At 39.9% G+C, this 10038-nt stretch overlaps 1 pseudogene; it reads left to right on the top strand.

Moving 5' to 3' along the window:
* The first annotated feature begins 43 nt into the window (after positions 1 to 43).
* Positions 44 to 10038, top strand: part of LOC132490523 (stAR-related lipid transfer protein 6-like) — a 38174-nt pseudogene continuing 28179 nt past the window's right edge.

Raw genomic sequence — 10038 nt, 5'->3', positions numbered from 1 at the left:
CTTAAAAAAACCTCCCTGCTTCCCACCACACATAACCTACAAAATGTGTACCCGGGAGCCAGTTCCGGCGCCCAGGACGGTGGGGACACACGTGGACACCACCCCCTTTGGACTCCTCCCTGTCACCCCCCTCCAGCCTAAGATCAAGTTCAGAAGTGGGAGGAGGGCGGAAAGGAGGAAGGAAGGGTGCCTAAGGCCCTAGACGTCCAGGCACCAGTTTCTCCCAATGGGAAATTTACCTGGCTCCGTGCGATGGGCCCTTCCTTAAAGACACGACTCCCTCGGGCAGCCCATTCCCCTCCCCACTTGCCCTGCCCCGTCCCTGACAAAGGTCTGGCTCTAGAGAGAGGAGCAGAGTAAGTCCCTTATTCTGCGCAACTCGCGCCTCGGGTGCGCACGTGACAGGGCAGAGCCTAACTGAGTCTCTTTCAGGCCATGGGCCAGCAAAGGCCTCCAGGAATACAGCCGTAAGAGTTTAAAAATAAAGCTGGGCGTGAAGAGTATCCATTTTCTCCTTGCTAAAAAAGGGAGGCCAGGAATAACAAACCAGCTAAGTAAGGAAGGCCCGCAGACTGCTAAGTGAACTTTTTGGAGCACAGCACAAGGACTTGCCTTCAAACAAGTCGTAACCTAGATTTTTACTCTGATATAAATGGACTCTCAGCTAAAAGGAAGGATTTTTTCCCTACTGATTCAAAGGCTGAAATAGCTCTCTAATTTTATGTTGTTTTGTCCCAATGGGATAAGAACTACCTAAAGATGCAGCCGCCTTTATAAAGGAATCAGGTTCTGTGGTGAAGGTTAAGGGTGAATCTGCAGGGTCTGAAATTGGGGTCTGGCTTTGGCATCTTTGGAAACAAAGTACTAGAAGGACATTGAAAACATGTGGGACCTAGATATACTTATTGGTAAAGCAGGAACTCAAACACTTAAGAGGCTGTAGCTCTGTTTTTATGAGTTAATATTTTTCTTACATGTTCCCTATTTAATGTATTTTTAGTTATAAACTGAATCAGATATACCTTTCAATACTTTTTTAATGTCTCAAAGAGAGATCCATAAACACGTATTTGCTTTATGTTCCCCAACTATTTCAATTGAGTCATCATTGAAGACAGTGGTTCATGATTTTATACAGGAGAGTTATTGTGAGCATTTATAATGCCATCCTGCTTATGAGCTAAATTTATTATGTTTGCCAGGTTAATCTGTTTTCTCTAATCAGACACTTAATCATCCACTCTCCTCCCTGGATTATGGATTCATGAATCTGAACTGAGGAGGGTTGCTCAGTCAGGGCACAAAGATAAATTATCTTTTCATTTGGGGGGATATTTGTGATTAAATGAATCATGATAGAATCAAAATGAAATAAATCTTGTAATTTTACTTCTAGATCCCTGCCAGGTATAGATAAAATGCATTCAGTTAAGAGTAAATTCAGTTCGATGCCTGAATGGAATTAGTAGGGGAAACAGAGAAAGCTTTGTCGCTCAGGAGAACTCTGAGTTCTCCCTTCATTCCTACAGATTGGAGAGATAGTTAATCATTCCTTGGCAGTACTCTATGGATGACCAGTACAGAATCAAAATTTCCTTCCTGAAAGAATGAGAAATTAGCCTCGGGTAGTAATAGCCAAAGTTTGTCTGAATCTGGAGTTGTAGTCCTGGGATGTCGAGGGCTATACATGGTATGTGATGGGAGCAGATATTATAAAACAACCAAATAACTAATTCCCATTACTTCGGCTTTTATATTAAGTGAAGCACCACGTGGATGACACCCTCAGCTGCTGCCTAGTTAGGCTGAAAGGGTTGAAACATTGAAATAACCATAATGGAGATACTTTAGTCATGTTTCTTGTAAAATGAATAAAGTCCAGCAAAAGCCCAGTATTAACAAGGGTCATTATTTGCCTTTTTAACATATGGAGACTAAAATCAATTGGCAATATGTGAAGTTAGTCCTCAAAAGAACTCTGTTTTGTTTTGTTTTTTTGTATTATGTTTTTTTATTGAAGTATAGTTGATTTGCAATTCTGTGCCAGTCTCTGCTGAATAGCAAAGTGACTCAGTTATACACATGGAGAATTTTTTTGATATTCTTTTCCATTATGCTTTATCACAGGATATTGAATATAGTTCCCTGTGCTATACATTAGGACCTTGTTATTTATGCAAAAGAACTGTTTTTTAATGCATATTTTACAATTAGCAAAGCACTTCCATATCCTTTGTCTCATTTGAGCCTCACAACAAACCCATGATTACTCAGGTCCTGGCAGCTGCTCTGAGGCCTGAGCTGTGAAGCTCCACACTCAGGGTCTCCCAGGGAAGGGCCCAGATCAGGTCTCTTAGTCAAGAGCTCTTCCTCTACCCAGACTCCCTCTTTTATTAGACATTAAAAGCAAAGTCTTCCTTTTAGGTGAAAACCCTGCAAAAACAGAAGACCCTGCACAAATACAAGGTGAATGAGAGAGTCTTCATGCAAAAATGGTCTTGTAAAGATCTCATGGCCTTAACTGAGATACTTGCTCAGATGATGCAGAGGTTTTTGGCTCCAGAGCATAATAAGTGGGAGTAGAGGCAGTCAGTCATATAGTTCCAACCCTGCCCCCCAAAGTCAATGCTGTAAAAGTAAAAGCTTTTTTCTCTACTTGACTATCCAGGCAACATGTCTGCTCAGACTGGATTTTGGTACGAATTGCTCAAGCCTCTCTTTCAATGGGCTTTGTACATTCTTGGTCAATATGGTTGGAACTAGAAATCTGTTTCCCTACTGAGTCCTCGTGTAGTGCACATCCAGGCTATGTGATATCTTTGTGACTGCTGCTTCCCGATGGTTATGTGCGTTTGAAATGACTAAACTTGGTGAGTTAGGCTGAGCCAAGTGTCTGGGGCAGTCAAGGGGACTGAATAGTTGGAGAAATGAGTGGAGAAAAGAATGATTTGATGGTGCCCAGGTCAGAGGCACAGAAAACTATCAGCCTATGGCAAGGAAGGAAGGACAGGGGTATGCCTTCTATAGAAGAAGTTGCCTGTATTCTGCCCAGGAAAAAGGACAATGGAAGAGTCCTGACAGTGAGATAGGAGTCTTGGGTTCTAATCACAGTTCTGTCACTTGCTAGCTGTGTGACACAGGGCATATTCCTTAAACCAGAGCCTCAGTTATACGTATATGAAATGGGAAAAGTAATGACAAAGACTGCCATGTTCACAGATTTACAAAAAGGTCTTTTAATTATACAAAAAAACTGAATATGAAAAGAGTGCATTCAAACAATGATTTGTTGATAGATGTGACACAAGGGTGTCCTTGAAACTGACACTTACATTTCACCCTGTTCAGGAAGAGAAATGGCTAAATATATACATAATATTCCTGTTCTTGCTTTCCTATTTGCTTCTTTCCATTTTGAATTTAGAGCAAACTGTCTTATTCATTAATTGTAACATTTACACAGTATAAATATCTGTCCCTTAAAAGTGATACTGACAACGTAGTTAAGGCTTTATTGTCTTTTATTAGTCTAATAAATAAAAGTCCATTAGTAAAAAGAGGCCACAAATGTAAATGATTTCAAGGACTTTGCCCTAAGGGGAAATCATACAATGCATTTGGGAGAACATAATTCTGACTTGGTCCTCCATAAAATGCTAAATTTCTGCACAAAATCTTAAAGCACAAGTGTTTACAGGACTCTTGGTGACAAGAAAAAAAATGATAGTCAATGTGCCTTAACACTGAAATTCCCGTATCCATGGAAACCTCTGAAGTTCTGTAAGCACAGGCACACGGCCTATGTATCTATTGAAGGTCTGAGGCAGTGATCGGTCGGTTACTATGCTGCGAAAAGCTGACAGATTCCTGGGATCTGCTCAGCACAGTCATGGATGTTTTCTCGCTGCTAAATGTAATTACAGGGAAATTCAGAAATCTCAGACATTATGAAGAAAAAAAATGTTTATATATTTACATTTATATTATATATTTATGCTTATATTTACTTATATCTCTCAGAATACAGTAAATTAAATCAGATTTTAATTCAGAAAAGGCTTCAGAAACCATCAGAGTTTCCTGTTCCCCCATTTGTTGCTACATTAGAAACTCTCTAGATTTCCCATGCGTGCAGACCCAGATATTTCTTGAATGTTGGGAAAGGTCACAGTTTTTATCAAACTGATTATTCCTAGGACTTTAAATGTGTTCCTGGTCAGTGTTTCCTAATGTATAATTGTTTTAAAAACAAAAAGCACAATCATATTGGAAGGAAAGAATCATCTGCAGATTTCTGAAGTGTTTATATAACCAGGGACCAATATTCGAATAAAGCAAGGAAGTAATACTATTCATATCACAGAGGCATATTTATACCCTGCTCTAGTTTTTAAAATATATATATATCATCTCATTTAGTATGTACATCAATTTAATGGATGTTATCATCCCCAATTTCCCTTGAATTGCCAAGTCCTGGATTTTTCTCAAATATTGTTCTAGATTTTAATGATTTAGAAATAGTCTGAGTTTTGGTTGGGATACATTAAAACAGGTAAAATTATGACTGAGTTTTTTAAAATACTTTGTGTTTTATCCTTACAGAAGTTTTCTATTAAAAAAGCTTTTTTTCATATCTGGTTCTCTGAAGATATGTTGTTCAATATGGAAGCCATGAGCCACATATGGCTACTGAGCACTAGAAATGAGGCTTGTGTCACATGTTGAAATGATAATATCTGAATATATTCAGTTAAATAAAATATGTCCTTAAATTTCTTGTTTTTACTTTTTTAATATGCTTACTAAAATATTTTAAATTATATATGAGGCTAGCATTAAATTTCTATTGAATAGCACTGCTCTAATGAAACTATCCAGAGCCTTCAAAAGGGGTTTATTTTTGATCATTTTCTGTATATCAGGTTCACTGAGTCTTGGAATTGACTTGTCATACTTTTTACCAGAATAAGGAGATAAGCAGCAGTGATTGCTTTCTTGCAAAAGAAGTCCCTTCAACCATCCTTTTCTTTCTGGGTCCGTTTCTTTCTTTCGCACCCTTGTGATTCTCCTTGGCAAAATCTCAGCAAGCAAATGGACCCTCTTCTCCTTTGTTGTTGCTTCCAGAGAGGCAATGAGGCCTTTGCATATGCTGTTCCCTCTTCCTGGAGCACTCCTACACACCCCCTCAAATATCTGCCTGACTTCCTCTCTCACTTCCTTTAGGTCTCTCAATTGTCACTTTATCAGATAGAATTTCCTTTATCCACCTGTATAAAATATCACCCCATCACTCCCCAGATCCCTTATCCTTCTTAATTGTTCACCATAACTCTTAACTCTAGCTGACATATATTTATTATTGGCTGTCTTTCCTCCTACTAAAATGTAAGCTCCCTGTAAGCAAGGACATTGTTTATTTTGTACAATATGAACCCCCCAGCACTAGTACAGTGCCTGGTGCATAATAAACATTCAACAAACTGTTGTTGAGTGAATACTTCAGCAACTGAATGATATCAATCCCTCTGTAAGTGTCTCTGCAATTCTCTTGGCCTTCTCCTTGCTGCAAGATGGCTGCAGCAGCTCCCACCATCATGTCCTCACACAACCACCTGCAGAAGAAGGAAGCAGTGGGGAGAGAGCCTTCTCCACCTGCACTGACTGCTCTCTTAACAGGGAGAAAAAATACCTCTCCTAGAATCTTCCAGCAGATTTCCCTTCATATATTATTAACTAGAACTGGGTCAGGGGCTACTCCTATTTGCAAGAGAGGCTGAGACAGTAAGTATTTGGTTTTTCTAGACTTTAGGGATGGAAATAGGCAAGGGAGAATAGTATGACTAATAAAACCACCATGCTGATAAAATGCTGTACTTAGTATACCCCAGTTATATCACACAGCTGATTAGAGACTCGGTAAACCATGAGACCCAGAAGAACTCAACAGAGGGCTTTCACCCTGTAATGCCCCTGTTTCTTCCACCCTTCACATCTTGAAAATGTAGCCATTTACAGGACAGGAATAAAGACGCAGATGTAAAAATAGACTTGAGAACACATGGAGGGGGAAGGGTAAGCTGGGCTGAAGTGAGAGAGTGGCATGGACATATATACACTCCCAAATGTAAAATAGATAGCTATGGGGAAGCAGCCGCATAGCACAAGGAGATCAGCTCGGTGCTTTGTGACCACCTAGAGGGGTGGGATAGGGAGGGTGGGAGGGAGATGCAAGAGGGAGGAGATATGGGGATATATGTATATGTATAGCTGATTCACTGTTATACAGCAGAAACTAACACACCATTGTAAAGCAATTATACTCCAATAAAGATGTTAAAAAAAAGAAAATGTAGCCATTTAAATGTGTTATCTTTCTAATTTAATTGCTGTTTCATTAAATGAAAACATTTTCATATAACTATGTGGAAAAAAATTACATACATAATTCTAGAAGGTTGGTAGAAGGGTATGACAAGGGGAGAACTGGGTTGATAGATGAAGAAAAATGGCCAAAGGACAAGAGGAGAATAGCTGAGAAAAGGTCTGCTGTGTTGATGGTAGGGGTTGGGGAGTAAGGACAGAAGCCAGAGACCATATTTTCCTACTTGATTTCACACCCTTATTCATGATTTGCAAAAGATCTAAGACCAGGTTTTTATGTAACATTTGTAAAACAGACATTTGGAATGTCTTTTTCCCTTTAAATAATTTACCAAAGCTTGGTTCTTGGTTGGTTGATGCTATAGCCCAGGATAATGTCCTCCAAGTTCCAAGGGAGCCTGGAAAAAACACTAGGATTTTGATGCCCAGATAAGCTTCCCTCTTCACGTCTTTCATGAATGATCAATGGCATAATGTATCAACCACAGCATGAAGACATAATTCAGGCCTGAAATGTGGGGTAGTAGAGGAGACAGCAACCTGTATAGGACACCAAGCAGGGAGGCAGAGAGGAAGCAAGGAAAGACTCCTTACCTTTTCGCCTCAAGCACTCTGTGTTCCATGCTTCAGTGCATGATGTGATCATAAGGCACCTCGTAACCCCACTGTTTTCTCCTGTAGCCAATTAAAGAGTAAGGAGAGCTTTTTACATTTGTTTGGTTTTTTTAAGTAAATATATTTATTTATTTATTCATTTATTTTTGGCTGCATTGGGTCTTTGTTGCTGCACGCAAGCTTCCTGTAGTTGCTGCGAGGGGGGACTACTCTTTGTTGCTGTGCGTGGGCTTCTCATAGCGGTGGCTTCTCTTGTTGCGGAGCACGAGCTCTAGAGCACAGGCTCAGAAGTTGTGGTGCACAGGCTTAGTTACTCTGCAGCATGTGGGATCTTCCCAGACCAAGGCTTGAGCCTGTGTCCTCTGCATTGGCAGGCGGATTCTTAACCACTGCACCACCAAGAAAGTTCCCTATTTACGTTTTGTAATGACATTTAGGATGACACGTGAGACAGGCATTTTGAAATAAATGATATTTGAATGCCTAGCCACTCATTTCTTTTTCAACAAAGCATGGATGAGAAACAGGTAAAATGGAATTGATAAAAAATCAGCACCTGCTGTGAAATCTTTTGTCATATGTGACATCTGGGATGAGGACACAGGCTTGTTGCCCCACAGTTCACATATAGTACATCTTATCAACTTGGCATGTTCTCCAGTCTATTAGAAAATGGCTTTCAGTTCTTTCTGTGGAATGATTAACAAAGAACAGAAAAAGAGATTGGACGTTAATGGTGAATGCTTTGCTCTTGAGATAAATTGATTCTAGTCCTTGCTGGGTATAAACCCTTGGCCAGGCTGTGCTCTGAGAGGTAAGAATTCAGATTGCCTAGTGGTGTGTTCCAGCTCTGCCATGTATAGCAGCGTGATTGTGCAGATTACTTAGTCTCTCTGTTCCCCAATTATCCCATCTTTTATGAAGAACTATCTTTTTAGGTTAATGTGAGGATTAAACAACTTAATAAATAGTAAACACTTAGAATAATACCTGGCAAATACTATGTAAATGTTAGCCATTATTGTTATTGTTGCTACGCAAAGTAGACACGTGGTTAGCGCGTGGACACTTGGAAGAATATGGTGGAAATGGATCTTTGACTAAGCAGATTTAAGGACATAGGGAAAATATAACTATTTTATTTCTAAGTAAAAAAGAATCACAAAAGAAATTATAGCATGATATTTATTTCCAAAGATATAAAAGACATTGCCTTATGTAAAACGGATCACAGATGCCCACATCTCTCTGGCTTGGACTATTCATAAAACTCGACTGCCTGAAAAATTATGCATATACATATGTATATGTAAAATTAGGCATAAAACAGTGACTTCCAGTTACTGAACTGCTTGGAAAATTTAGCCAGAAACCAGTCATTCAACCCAGGAAACTAAATCGTTGAAATCAAGTTTTTGGCTCAAGTGACGTTTTTTCTCTCTGTCCACACTTGTCTGATTGATTCCATTAGGACCACAGAACCAGTTGAACAGGTAGGTATCTTCTAGGCTACCTGGAACAACCTCCTTCCCCTCTTTTTTCTTTCTTTAGCAGATAACTAATCTTAACTTTTCCCAGGGCTTCCTGAAGCTCAGCTTCTTAATGTTTAACTTTGAATAGTGGTTCTCTGTGGCTTATGGCTAGAAGAAGTGTCAAGAATCCTTGGGCTACTGATTCTCAGTATCTACTGAATCAGTATCTACTGATTCTTAGTATCAGCTAATGCTGTCATCTTAGAGGCCAGAACCTGGGATTTTGCCCAGAAACTACAGCGAGGTTATTTCCACAGCAAATTGACCTGCGATGGGCGGAGGGCCACAGACATACTTGAAAGTGCGTTGTGTGGAGAATGGGGCTGCCGTAAAGTAGCCCCCCCATGTTTGCCTGTGGGTCTCTGCAGTGCTGCCCCAGGACTCTTTAAACTCCTCTTTAATTACTCATGTTAAATGGTATTATGGTCTGTCATGAATATTCAGGTTGACCATTGGCAGTAACTCCTGAACTAGTTGGAAAGAGCCCTAATATCTCCAGAATGCCTGTAAACTACTGGAAAAAAAAATACATAAAAGAGTAGAAGCAAATTTAAGGGAAAGAAAATACAGAAAGAGTTCTGCTACCGAGGAAGCATCCATTGCTTTGCTGTTACTTTTTCCTGCCCCTCCCAGTAGCACTTATCCATGTTTAACCTTCACGGGGCACCAGAATTGTTTCTAAGGCAGCTCTGATCATGTCACTCCCCTGATTAAACCCTTCTCTACCACCTGCGAGATAAAGTATAAATTCCTCAGCCATACACTTCCGCCTTGATGTCAGATCCCATTACACCTTTCAGACTTCATTTCTCACTTCTACCTTCCTCTCCCACCCTACCACCCCCAGTCCCTACACCATATGTTCTAGCCACAATGAACCACTTAAAATTCCCTGACCATGACAGATGTCATCTTGTCTCCATGTCCATTATGTCCTATGCCTCCTGTTTCAGTGATAAAAGCTCCTCATTTTTCAAGCACCAGTTCAAATGTTACTACTCCAAAAACGAAGCAGCCTTTCCCTCTTCTTTTCTTTCACTGTACTTTATTTATAACTTTCTAAAACAGTACTTGTCAGATGTGCTTTTCTCTCTTTCCTAGTCAATTTTGACCTCCTCAGAATCAAAACTATTGACAGTTTTGTAGTCTATTATTCATATTTGTGTCCCTAATACCTAAATCAGGACTACAGATGTAGTATGGTGGTTAATCTTAGCAGAACGAAAATATGAATGAGCTTGTCTTTGTTTTATTTTCTGTCTCCCTGCAATCATCTGGCACTTCACCCCAGGGATTCATTTTGCTAATCACAAGTGCCAGTTCTCACTGCTCTGATAGCACATCCCAGCAAAACCTCAGATGTCAGTGAACGTAAGGTGACTCTCACTAACTCCTCCAGGGTAAATGAAGGATGTTCTGTGGAAGCTACTAACACAAAATTATAACCTGATAAAAACAGCTGCCCTGTCTCACCTGCTGTCATCTCTACTGTTCCAGAAACTGCTTG

This window comes from Mesoplodon densirostris, chromosome 5 (assembly GCF_025265405.1).
Source record: "Mesoplodon densirostris isolate mMesDen1 chromosome 5, mMesDen1 primary haplotype, whole genome shotgun sequence".
In the NCBI taxonomy this organism is placed as follows: domain Eukaryota; kingdom Metazoa; phylum Chordata; class Mammalia; order Artiodactyla; family Ziphiidae; genus Mesoplodon; species Mesoplodon densirostris.
This window is presented reverse-complemented; position numbering and strand designations above follow the sequence as displayed.